The following is a 13,360-nucleotide window of genomic DNA, read 5'->3' as shown; positions in this document are numbered from 1 at the left end:
GGCCTTCTCTGCTGTGAGAATCTGCCCTCAGCATCCTTCTGGGGCACAAGAAGGGAAGGGGGACCCTAAATAGTGGCCCGCATACTCAGTGACTCAGATGTCACTGCTACCACAAAGGGAAATCCGTGTGGGGTGGGCACTCCCAGTAACCTCCTCACCTGCAGTTTAGGGGATACTAGCATTACTGGGGTTCATGCACAAGGACTGTTATCCCAGAACTCCTATCAAAGGGCCTGAATTAACAGTTCCAATCCAACTTGTGGGTTATATGAAGGACTCACCTTAAGAAGCGGCTGAGCCCTGAGGAAGACAGCAGTCCCCAGGTTGTTCATGCAATCAAAGCCAAGATGAGGAGCAGCCCCATGGGTCAGTCCTGTAATGGAGTTTGACATAAGCTAGGCGATAGACATTAGCACTAATATTAACATAGTTTGTGCATTATACGATGGTCTTGGGACTTTCCCTCTCCTGATCAGCTGGAATGTCTGACAGAGTAAATTCCAGATGCCCTTGTGGAATTTTCATTACGATCAGGTTGCTAAGGGACTTTTCTGTACCTATAAGCATTTTGGAAATACAAGCACTAGCATAGGATTTTTTTTTTCAGTATGTGTGGATTTATTTTTTGATGTATTAATTACCCTCCTGCCCCCTTCCCATCTTTGGCTCACCCATCCAAGGAGCTGGCATCAGTGAACTCAAGAAAGAAGGAAGGAAGGAAAAAATGTAGAAGGAATGAAAAGTTTGCCCAGGCTTCATATGCAGAAAGGGGCTTTGTATTGTTCACCACTGAATCCCCAGGACTTTGCATGTGGCAGTCATACAGAGACTCCGATTAATAGAATCCTGTGCTGCATAACAAGGTTTTGGTCAGTGATAGACCATGTATGTATATGCAGGTGGTCCAATAAGAATTTCTATTAGTCAGTGCCATTGTAGGAGTCACAGTGTCATACCAGACTGCATTATTTGTGTGTGTAGCAATGCTGCTATTATCAAATTTACTACACAGCCAGTGGTATAAAATTAGAGCACATACAGTTATGTACAGAGCATAATACTTGATAATGATGATAAATGACTCTGTTACTGGTTCATGGATTTACTAATCTATACCATAGGTTTTATTATTATTTTAGATTGTACTCCTTCTACTTATTAAAAGGAAAAAAAATTACTGCCTGGGCAAGGTGGCACATACCTATAATCCCAGCTACTTGGGAGGCTGAGGCAGAAGGATTGCAAGTTTGAGGCCAGCCTCAGCAACTTTGTGAGGTCTGTCTCAAAGTAAAAAAAAAAGACTGGAGGTATTGATCAATGATAAAGCACCCCTAGGTTCAAGCCCCAGTACCAAAAAATAAAATAAAATAAAACAAATTTACTATAAAACAGCATGAGAGGTCATGGAAGCCATGGCCTCATACATTTTGTGCTTACTGGTGTCTTGATTGCATCCAAAGGCTACGTTGAGTGACGACCTATGCCGTCCAGGTTTGTACCAGTACACTCTATGATGCTCACACATTGACCCAATCACCTAAAGACACACTCTTCCGAACCCATCCTCTTTGTTAAGCCACGAAAGACTGCAGTTGATAAATATTGAAGCAGGGGGAAACAGTCACAGGGAGTTCCCAGAATTCCCAGAAATTCATTAGCCACTTTGTGAGGAAGCCAGGAGGAGAATCTGCCCTCCCACGTGCCAGCCAGTTCTCTGCAGGAAGCCGTGGGCAAATGCTTTTTAAGTGTCCTCTGGGTGGGTTTAGGTGTCCATGAGCTCACCCAGGGGAAGTGGCAGACAGGGCAGGCGTGGCTTTTGAAGCTCAGGACTGGCTTTGGTTCTGTGCCTCAGACAGGATCCAAGGTATTGAAGGGCTGCAGAGTTCCCTGGTTTGGGCAAAACTGGGCCTTCCTGTAGTAATTGGCAGGGGGACTGACTTGGTCTTTGTGCCCAGAGTGTCCAAGCAGCCACATGCTAGGGCCTAGGTCTCTGGAGGAGACAGATCCTTGTCCTATCACCTTGTACCCTGATTCTGAGAGCCAGGACTAGGCGCATGGGACAGAGGCAGCGACTGGACAAGGCTTCAGAACCCCTTTGTTCGCCATGCTTCAGTCTCTCCACCCAAAACCCGCCATCCTGGGGGTTTCAGGAAGTTGATCCAGGAAAATACCTGGGGGTGGAGACAGCCTGACCAACAGTCCTCACCCTGGCCCCTGTTCTTCAGAGTGCCCACCCCAGTGCTTGTGGTTCCACGTGTGTCCCCAGCTGCCCAGGCAGGGTGGAGGCCTGTCACAGGGCTGGTTTTGCTGAGGCCATCAGAAAGCTTAGGAGGAAGCAGGCCTGGGCCCTGCTGGAAGCCTTGCTGGGCTCTTGCAGGGATCTTGCAGGGCTCTTGCAGGGCTGCTGGACTCGATGTGCACAGCCATAGGTTCCCTCTGGGACCATGAAGCCACCCACTGAAGGGACATCAAAGGGATGTTCAATCTCCTGGTCCCCTTTCTGTTGATTTCCCTCTGCCTCCAGGACCGCCCTCTTCCCACCTTCTCCTACTGCCCCTCCGGCCCATGCAGTTGCCGGGACACTGGGACTTGGGACGTCTCACCAGCCGGCTTTCTTCAAGCCAGGCGGGTTCCATTGCCCTGGACAGTCTGAAGGCTTTTTCTTTTCAAGATAAGTTAGGGAGAGGGTTAGGAGAGCTCTGAGCAGCAGCGAGGCCTGTTTCTTCTTTATTTTCCTTTCCCCCTCTGGGGCTCAGAGACCAGATTTTTTTTCTTTCTTTCTTTTTTTACAGTACATTTTGGCAGGCCCCATTTTTTTTTCTGACAGAAAAAAAAATAACAGGCATATTTTGGGCGATTACTCAACTGGGGTCCTTTGTGACAGGATATGCAGCTGCGTGACTAATGGAGCTGGCTTTCTCCTGGCTTCCTTCCCCTTTCAGAGCTCTTGTTTACTGCCCCATACCAAAAAAAAAAAAAAAAAAAAAAGAAAGAAAAAAAATGCCATAAGCTACAGATTTTTATACATTAAAAAAAGCCTCGTGAGATACTCAAAGGCAATAAATCCTTTGGCTACTCCATTTCCAGGGCTGCAAACTCCCCGCCCTCTCCCTACTTCTTCTTTTCAAATGCTCAAGCTCTTGACTCACGACATGTGAATCTTCTTTCCCACCCCCACGTCCCTGTTTTCTTCTGAACATATGTCCAGCAGACCGTGTGTGTGTGTGTGTGTGTGTGTGTGTGTGTTTGTGTGTGTGAATTTGGCAGGAGTGTGGGGGAAGGGAGCAGGATGGGAACCATATTTATGGTGCTTAACTCAGCAATTGCTAAAGGAAGGGATAATGACTTCCAGGGGCTCAGGGCCTTTTTCCCAAGGCCTTTGTGTTTCCATAATCTATGACAATTTTGTGGTGTAAGCAAAAGTTATTAGAAAACATGGGACTTAATGAGGAAGGGTATGTTCTGAACAGGGAGGGGCCGTCTCTTTATTGAGGAAAATCCAAATTTGACTGGCTTTGGAATGCTGAATCTTGGCACTTCCCGGACAACTTTTGGAAGAGATTCTAGCTTGTAGTGTTCAACAACTAGAGCTGGCCTTTCTGTTATTTCTAGAGATCAGATGGCTTTTAATTTTAAAAGGTATCTGGCCTGTGGGTGGGGAAAAGTTCATTAGCTAGTTAAGGTTTCATTCAGATAGAGTGGTGGAGACACAGCACAGGGTTGGTGGCCAGGTGAAGGGTTTGAGTCTCAGCTGTGAACTGGATGGAACAAGTCTTCTAATATCTGTAGTTCTTAGTTCCTTGGATGTTAAAATTGGGATAGTGTCCCTCCTGCTAGCAAGGAAGGAGCCGGAGCAGAAGGCAGGAGTTGGCCCATACGTTGAGCAGAGGAGAGAGCTTGCTTGCTAGGAGGGCTGTGGTTCTACCAATGAAGAGGAAACAGCAGCCCCCCCCCCCCCCCACATTACTGCCCAGGGCCTGCAGGCTGGTATGACCTTGAAGTTTGTCCATTCCCAGTCTGTTCATGCAGGTCTCATAACCCATCACACTCCATGCCTATTGGGAAAACTCCCTCCTCGTTCAACCCAGACCAAAGGCGCCCATGAACCCCATCCTTCCTGTCCTTTCTTCTGTGCTAATTCATCCTGTGCACACATTGACCCAAGGAACTGAACCCTGGGCACGGTTGAGCCACTCACCCAACCTTTCGTGGGGTACGGCTGAGAGGCCCTCTCTCCTCCTTCCCTTTCTTTTACTCCCTTTCCTCCTCTTCTCTGTTATACCCTGCATGTTGGTCATTTTCTTTTCCATGATTCCATTTATACTTCTCCCAGAGTCCTCACTGAGTAAGAACATCTCAAATGGTACTCTGAACCATCCGGGAAGCTTTTCACTCTCTGTAGTTCAAAAGACTAATGTTATCAATAAAGACAGTCGACTTGATTTTGCCAGAGGGTAAACTGAGCCAGGGAACTAACTGGTCAGTTTATACAGCAAGTCAGTGACACAGACAGAAATAGAAACCCCACAACCTGCTTCCAGATTGCTTGGAGTTTAAAGAGGCATCTTAGCTTGGAGATCCCAGAATAGCTTCTCCTAGGCTGACCAGCTGTGAAGTGATGTGTTGCAAGGGTTATTTTTTGCCTTGGCTTAACTCTTAAAAAAACACCCCAAACTCCCAAAATCAGCCTAAGAAAATCCATTTCTCAGAATGTCATCTGCTTGCCAAGTTTAAACCTAGTGTATTACATCATGAACGCCTTCAGGCCTCGCTCTAAGCTTACGATGGCACTCAGGTATCTGAATTGAGTTTAGAAATCACAGTTTATTGAAGGAAACAGATCATTAAGTCACTCCACTGGACTGAAGCCCTCCACCTTGCTTATTTAGAGAAGCTGAGCATTGACTAATGTTCTTGTGATTCTTGTGGACCTAGACTAGCTACAGCTATTTAACAAAGGTTGTGGCCCTCAGATGGCATGGGGCTATTGGGGGCTAATAGGAACAGGGATGAGACACTAGTGTGCTGGAGCTAGTTTGTGAAAGATGGTTGTTAAATTTTGAGGAATTTTGGTTGTTAAACACAGCCACTATTAAAAATTAAATGACATAAACTTATAATCAAATCACATTAAAAACAAAAGTCAGAAATGCTAAAAACAGGTCACACTAATTATTTTATGAAAATTTACTATTATCTATGCTCTTGAGGTATACATCTATCTTTATGTCTGTCTGTCTCTTTTTCTATCATGCAATAATATAGACTGGCATGCTGCTATCAATCTCTTTCCAATTCTGCATTCAGTAACATCACATTTGTAGCTTGAGATGGACTATGGTAAGAATATTTACACCACAGAAATTGGCAAACTCTATGTTTGGGGCTTGATTTTTTTTCCTCGTTATCTAGACTTAAGAATTAAGAGGAAATATTAATAAAGTTGATGAAGTTAACATAAAAGTGTACTGTGTCAATACTCATTACATTGTGTTGTGAATAACACAAAATATGGAGATTATGTTTTTCCTACTTTCAATAGTTACTATTTGATTTAGCAAAGAGTTGCTCACATCAAAGAATAATGAGTGAAATTCTAAAACAGAGTCATATGTAGCTGAATGATGGAGACTTGCCGTGTAGTATGTGGTGTTAGGCAATTTCATCAATATGTGAACATGATGGAGTGAAGTTTCACAAACTAAGGTGACTCTGATGTCACTAGATGACAGAATTTTATGGGACCAGTGTCCTTTATGCAGTTCTTTGTTGATGGAAACATTGTTATGTGGGGCATGACTGCACCTCTTCGTTGTTTGACTTTTCTCTTACTCATTATTGTAAACCAAATTGTCAACCAATGTTCATCTGCAGTTGGAAAGCCAGTTGTTAAACATTAACCAGCACACTGCTGGAAAGGAGCATGGTGAACCATTCCCTTGGGGTCCCAGAAGGAAGAACATTATTGACTTTTTAAATTTTTTTTGACAGGGGATTGTACCCAGGGGTTCTTAACCACTGAGCCACATCTCCAGTTCTTTGTTGATGGAAGTGTACTGTGTCAATACATTTTTTATTTAGAGACAGGGTCTTGCTGAATTGCTTAGAGCCTCACTAAGTTGCTGAGGCTGTCCTTGAACTTGTGATCCTCCTGCCTCAGCCTCCTAAGCCACTGGGATTACAGGTGTGTGCCACTGGGCAGCAGCAGAGACTTATAAGAGCAGGAATGAGGGAAATGAACCAGATAGGCTAAACTGATGCACACCATCAGATACTAACAAGGTTCGGGGATAGATTCTAAATTCAAGCTGAGCATTAATATTGCTTATACACAGTGCCTATAGGCCTTTCCTCTTTGTAAGCTCAGGTACATGATCACCAGAACAGAATCATAAGGAAGACAGGTAAATTAGCTATCGGCTACCATGCCTGAATTATAGATGGGAAATCGAGGCACTGGGAAGTTAAGGAGTTTGCCCAAGTTTTCTCTTTCTACATACATAACTAAGCTAAGACTTGATGGAGACCAAAGTAACACAGATTTTTGGGGTCAGACATAAAGTGGCTTTGGTAAGTTTGCTTTATCTTTTAAATCTTGGTTCTTTTTAGCTTACAACATGGAGATGATAATGCCTGGTCACAAGCTTGCAGTGAGGGTGGTTGAAATGAGATGCCAGGTGTAAAAGACCTGGTTCATAGGAGGCTGACCATGAAAGTTCATTTCCTTTTCCCTCCCACTAGGAAGTTTCGACATTTCTTACACTGAATTTGAATATAAGATTCTTTTGGCTCAACTATTTATTTGTCTAGTTGTGTTTTTTGCTTTAAGTAAAATTACTCTGCAAGGCTTTAGGCCAAACTAGTTGGAGGGGTTAAGGGTAGGGGCAGGGAGGATGGAAGGAGGGAGCCAGAAGAGGATGGAAGCCTAGCATGAAAATTTTGTAAAGAGCGCCTTTGTCCGTGGTAACTGGAATAATCTGTATGCATGATGATGCTCAGCAAGGCCATTCCATGCAACAGGAACTGGACTACCAGATGAGCTGTCCTGCTCAGACTTGGGCCTCTGCATTATCACCAGCAGAAATGAGGGAGTCCAGAGGCACCCCTGTCCCCTAAACCCCTCATAGTCTCACCACCACTCTCTGCCTGAGGGGAACACCCATCCCTACAGAAAGCAGAGGCCTCGAGCTATTCCTCAGCAGGACAGAGGGGCAGCTCCACACCCAACTTGCTCTTGCCCTCCCTTTCTAGACTTATCATTCTCCTAAGCACTTATCACCACAGGGCATGCTGTATCATTTATTAGACTGTAAGCTCCATGAGGGCAGGGCTTTTTTAATTACATTTGGGATCTAGGCAACTGCTGGGGACACATAGGGTTCTCAGTAAGTAGTTGCCCAAGAGAGTGAAATGGATCATTATTCTCACTTTCTCTTGAAATTTTACTTCATACATATATATATTAATCAAGTTCAACAAACTAAGATTTGACTCAGTTCTCACAGGTTTGAACCATGGCAATGAGGGAGTTATAGGTCCAGGGCCGAGCTGCCTGCAGAAACAGGTGTCCCTGAGCATGATCTTGACTTACTGATATGAACTGAACAAGGTAACAGAGCTCAGTGGTTAAGAACCTGGTGGTTCAAATTCAGGCCTTGCCACTTATTAGCTATGTAACCTTGGGCAAGTTATTTTATCTGAGTCCCATTTTTCTTATCTGTAAAATGTGGATAAAAATACCCACTTGAGAAGGTTGTAGAGCGAATGAATAAGATAAAGCATGGCATAGTGCTTAGCACTCAGCTCAGAGCCTGGCATGGGGGAAGGGAGTGAGTCTCCATCACCTTGTGGAGGTGGAGGTGGAGAGTTCCAGCAGGCGCAAGAGCACAGCTGGGGACAAGAAAAAGCCAGAGCTCTGCTTCTGCATTCAGGGTGGCATGAGACAGTGCAAACAGGTTCACTGCAGAAACGCTGATCTGGGAGGACCTGGCTGAGGCCTGGCGGTCACCATCACAGCTGTAGCTGGACCTAGAAGCTGCTGGAATGACACTAATGCGTTTGGGTGTGTGTGGTGTCCAACGACCTTCTTCCCCTTGGCAAAGTAATTACAAATGCACCTTTATATGCAGGAAAGCATAGTAGGGGGAGGGTACCAAGGCCAAAGCCATGCTCCAACGTAAGAGGCAGAAGGGCTGAGAACCCAGGAGGAACCACGGGGCAAGTGGAGAGGGCTTTGTCATTTTCCTTCCATGAAAAGCTGTGGTCCCATGGTACGAGAGGGACTTCCAAGGGTTACTGTAAGAGGAACTTTGCTCCACATTTTGTGCTTCCAAGACCACTTGCTTCATCAGGCCCCCTGGCCTAGTGTGGCCCCAGGAGAAGAGCTGCAGCTTCTCAGGTTAATCCTGACCTCCAGCTGGCCCTGCCTGCATGTGGAGACACAGTCCCCGGACGCTGGGCGGAGAGGCTTGTCATTGTCAGTGCAACTCAGGCTCTAAGCGCATGAATGGCTGCCTGCAAAGGACTCTGGGTTCTTTACTTGAAAGCCACCAGAGCGAGACAAAGGTTGCCTTCCCTGCCTGCATTCCTCAGCAGGGGGCTCGCCACGCCCAGCTCCTTAGAAGCACCTGTGCAGGTGCAGACACGTACAGCTTCCCCAGCTGGCTCTGCCCCGACAGTGAGCAAGTAGGTGCAGATTCCTCTCTCCTGTAGCCACCTCTGTGACATGTCACATAGTCCCAGTCTCCCCAGGTCTCACTTTCCAGCGCAGCCTAGCAGGAGCCTTAGACTCTCTCAACCCCTGGCTACTGGGACATCTTCTGAAAACTCTACGGGTGGTTTTAGATTCTCTGGTGCCTCTACGGGCCAGCCTGTGTTCCCAGACCAAATATAGCACTAGCCTTGTTCTAGGTCAGAGTGTTTGGTGTCCTCAACTGTGACCCACTGTGAGAATCTAGAGACAGTAAGCCAGGATGGGGGTTCTGGCTTCCAATAGGTAGCTGTGTGACCCTAGGAAAGTCACTTTAACTTCTCTGTGCCCAGGTTTTCTCACCTCTAAATAAGGATCAGAATTGCATCCACCTTAAAGGTTGTGACATACACAGTATGAATTCATGCAATTGAGTTAGGAGTTACACAAATGTGGGAGATCCTACTATATTGTACAGTTCCTGGGAAATTTTAAGTGATCAATGATAGTAATAGTGAAAGGCATTACTATCAATTTACCACGCGATTTATCATTTTGGTCCCATTTTTCTTACTTTCTTATCATAAGTCCAGCCAGGTCTGGCCTATGTTTGTTACTGTCATTAACACTGAAAGACTCAAGGGAGCAAGATTTAGGCGAGGGGCTATAGGACACAGGTAGGGATGGAGGATTAAGAAGAGGACATGGCTGGGCTGGGTTAAAGGCAGGGAGAACATAAAGGCCATAGAAAACAGGCTGCAGAAATAGTGCCTGCGCTAACCCTCTCAGAGATCCCACAGCCCAATGTAGTGGTCTGTGGAATTCCTGCATATCTGGGTTCCCCCAGTAGCTACATCACCACATATCACAATGCTATAGAATGAATTCCACTTTGCAGATTTTAAGTTCATTAAAAAGAGAGTTTCGATTTTGCATTGCCAGTGTCAGGTGGGAACACAAGGGGATTAAATTGAACTGAATTGAATTGAACTGCATTTGAAAATTATTCTATTAACTGTATTCCTCCTCCCTGGAGGAAGAATGGAAGGTCAAGAGTAACTGTGCTTCCTATTTCTTCCCCAGGCCCTTTCTCCATACTTCTGTTGCCATGCTAAGCCCATCAAGGATTAAGAAATCCCCTAGAGACCCAGTCCGGTTGTGAGATTTGGATTACTGTCCCATGTCACTTTGTCTAAACATTGAGCCACTTCCCAGAGATCATTTCAGAATCATCCCATGGTACCATGTTGGGTTCTGTGACGGGAAAGTCCAAGAGACCTGAAATCTCCTCAAACTGTATTGCAGAAAAGCAGGGCCCAACCCAGGTTCTTTTAGATCCCCAACTCTCTCTGGATATTAATAACACCCAGATACCTAAGGTGTGATCCCCAGGAAGATGGGCAGCAAAGGTCTGTTTTTGTTACTGCTCCTCCTCTTCTGCTTTCTTCCTTTTGGAAGAACATTCCCCTTTTCCTTCCCATCTGGAGGGAAATTTCCTGAGGCTACCTACTGTCTTTTCTATACTGTGGTTTATAGTGAATTTCCATTATCAGATGGCCTGGCTTTGCACTTGTTATGTAAAAGGAAGATTTTTTAAATTTGCGAGAGTCTTTTTTCCCTCAAAGCTTCTAGAAATTCAAGAGAGTGGGAGTAGACCCTCAAGGTTGAGCGGTGGCCCATCATCCCAGGTAGGGTCCCCTTCCACAGCAGGGTGGAAGGGGTGAGCCCATGGCTGTGAAGACACGGCACAGGATGACTTAGAGGAGAAGGGAGGTATCATGGTTTAAGGATACTTACAAGATGGAACATAGATTCTGGTGCCATTTCTGTATAACTGAATATATCATTTATATGAATATGTATGTACTTAGAATCAATGAGAAGGGCATACAGTAAGTGAAAGTGCCCTTTTCTGAATGGTAAGAATGAATGTGACTTTCATCTTTTTCTTTTAGTGCATATACATCTTCTGTTTTTTTCTATGATTAATGTTACCTTAGAATAGAAATTAAAAGACAAAATTGATGTTTTCATATATTTTATGTGAAATTTTGAATAAAATATAACAAATATATATTCATATATAAGTATATATGAAAATAATTCTATATTCCTCTTCATTTATATATTACATTATATAAAATATAATGTGAATGTAATATTATAACAGATACCATGCATTAGAATATATAGGTGATTTTTCATAGAAAAATAGTGGAAAGAAAATGTAACAAAATATTATCAACAGTTTTTCTAGTTGTATTTATTCTGTATTTTCTAAGTGTTTTGCATTGGTTATTATTTTTGTAATTAGGAGGAAAAAAACTCTGTTATGTATATGAGTATATATACAGTGTGTAGGTGTGTGTGTTATTCTGTATGCTTCCTTTGGTGAAAACAAAAATTTTCAAGTTACTTATAACTAACTCATTACTTTCATTTGTTTTCCTCATGTGGATTAGCCATCAGCTTCTCTCTCTCTCTCTCTCTCTCTCCCCTCTCTCTCTCCCTCTCTCTCTCTTTCTCTCTCTCTCAGCATCAGGGATTGAGCCCAGGGGTACTTAACCACCGAACCACATTCCCAGCCCTTTTAATTAATTAATTAATTTTTTAAATTTTGAGACGGAATCTTACTAAGTTACTTAGGGTCTTCCTAAGTTGCTGAGGCTGGCTTTGAACTTACGATCCTCTGCCTTCGCCTCCAGAGCCACTGGGATTACAGGCATGCACCACTGCGCCTGGCTAGCTATGTACTTTTCCTAACATGAAAAAAGATATAGCTGATTTCCTGCTTTGATAACTTCTAAAATTTGGGCTTGGCCCCTCCAGTCACTATAGGATTGGATGTGCATTTAAGCTTTGCCGGGTCTGGCTAGCGCTCAGAACTGGTCAGCACGGTTAGGTGAACTGTGGATGAGCATCTAGAATTGTTTATAAACAGTGAAAAAAGCACTTAGTGGAGAATGTTCTGGACGTAATTCCCTTGCATGAGAAACATGTTTTGTAGGTGCTGTCTTGTCTTTGGGGGATGCATGGGAGATTAATCAGGAGTGCTGTTCACAGTGCAAAGCAAGAGAGAGGTAATGGGATTGCGAAGCTGTATCCTGGCTGTCTAGGCCCTGAGGGAGATAATCGTGATGATCTCATGGTTATTTTCCATCTCTTATGATCTATGGGACTTCCCTGATGCTTGTGTAGCTGTTTGTAATTTGTTCTTTGGCTAGTACTTTCTAGATTGCGCTGAAGGAAAACACTGATTTTTTTTTTTCCCCTGGGCCATATAAATAGCAAAGTTTTAGGTTCCCACCCTCTGTTTATAGATTTGCCTCAGGCACTATTATCCAATATTCAGAGGAAGAAAGTTCTAAATAGGTGGGCCTGAATTCTCCAGAACCTCTGGACCAACATGGGTCCATCTCTCGGTGAGGACTCACTTTGCATTCCCAGCCCCGTTGCCCTTGGATTCTCTGAGGGCAGATAGTCCTAGAATGCCACAGAGGTCAGGGAGGGTGGTGGCTGGGTAAACAGAGTCCTGCAATCAACAAGACCATAGAGACAGCACCAGAGAAGCTAAACAATGTTGGCTTCACAACTCTGTCTCTGCCTCTGTCTCTGCTTAGAATTTTGAAATTTTCTGATGGAAGTTTTGGTGTAATGGCAAATGTCATTTTTGAGGTGTCAGAATGTTTTCCACTCATCACAAATCACCCTTTCACAAAGCAGTTTTTTAAAAATCCTTCCCTAGCTCGAATAAGGATTGAGAAACAATAGAGGATTCATGCTTTTGTCTAAATTGCATGGAAAGTTCCAGGGGCTCCAGGAGGGAAGGATGGGGAGGAGAACAAAAACAGAACACCAGGGTCTCAGGATGTTCAGCTTAAAATATTAGCCTCTGGGACTCACGGCTTCAAACATGTCACCGAGTCTATAAATACCATTCTCATCACCTGGAGTTGTGAAGCCAACATTGTTTAGCTTCTCTGGTGCTGTCTCTATGGTCTTGTTGATTGCAGGACTCTGTTCACCCAGCCACCACCTTCCCTGACCTCTGCGGCATTCTAGGACCATCAGGGGAATTGCCTAGAAAGGAAGACCAGTCATACCACTGCCTCCCAAAAGGAACCACCTGGGCCTACACTCGGTTTCATTAAACATTTCTATAGCTCTTCCTGGCTATCCATGGTTTTGGTCATTTAAATTCATTTTTGGATAACCAATCAAATCTGTAAGTAATACCTAAGACCCAACAATGTTCAGAGCACTGTGGAGGTGCCCTTGGGGCATGCAAACAATTCTGGAACAAGTCTGGGGGATACAGATCCATTAGAGAGACAGAGGCTAACACATGTGCGACAGAGAACCTGTAAGATGGTCTTCAATTAAGAAGCGATCTGGAGAGAGTAGAGAAAAGGTGCAGGGAGTGGAGAGGGCCGGAACACAGGCTCCCAGCTTCCCAGAAGTCTGTTGGGAAGTGGGGTGAGTTTTCAGAGAGGGCCTTATTGGAGCTGGACCTCTCAGAAGATGGGTAAAATCTAGATAGATATTGCAAGCAAAGGGAAGGAATGAGCGAGGGTGAAGTAGGAGATGTGTTGGGTTGGTAGGTGTGGCTAAGGGAAATTCATGGTAGAGCAAATGGCGGAATAGTTAAGAGCTACACTATGGAAGGTTTTA

This window comes from Spermophilus citellus (assembly GCF_964194105.1).
Source record: "Spermophilus citellus genome assembly, chromosome: 4".
NCBI classification, from domain to species: domain Eukaryota; kingdom Metazoa; phylum Chordata; class Mammalia; order Rodentia; family Sciuridae; genus Spermophilus; species Spermophilus citellus.
The sequence above is the reverse complement of the archived record's forward strand: the minus strand, read 5'-3'. Positions refer to the sequence as shown.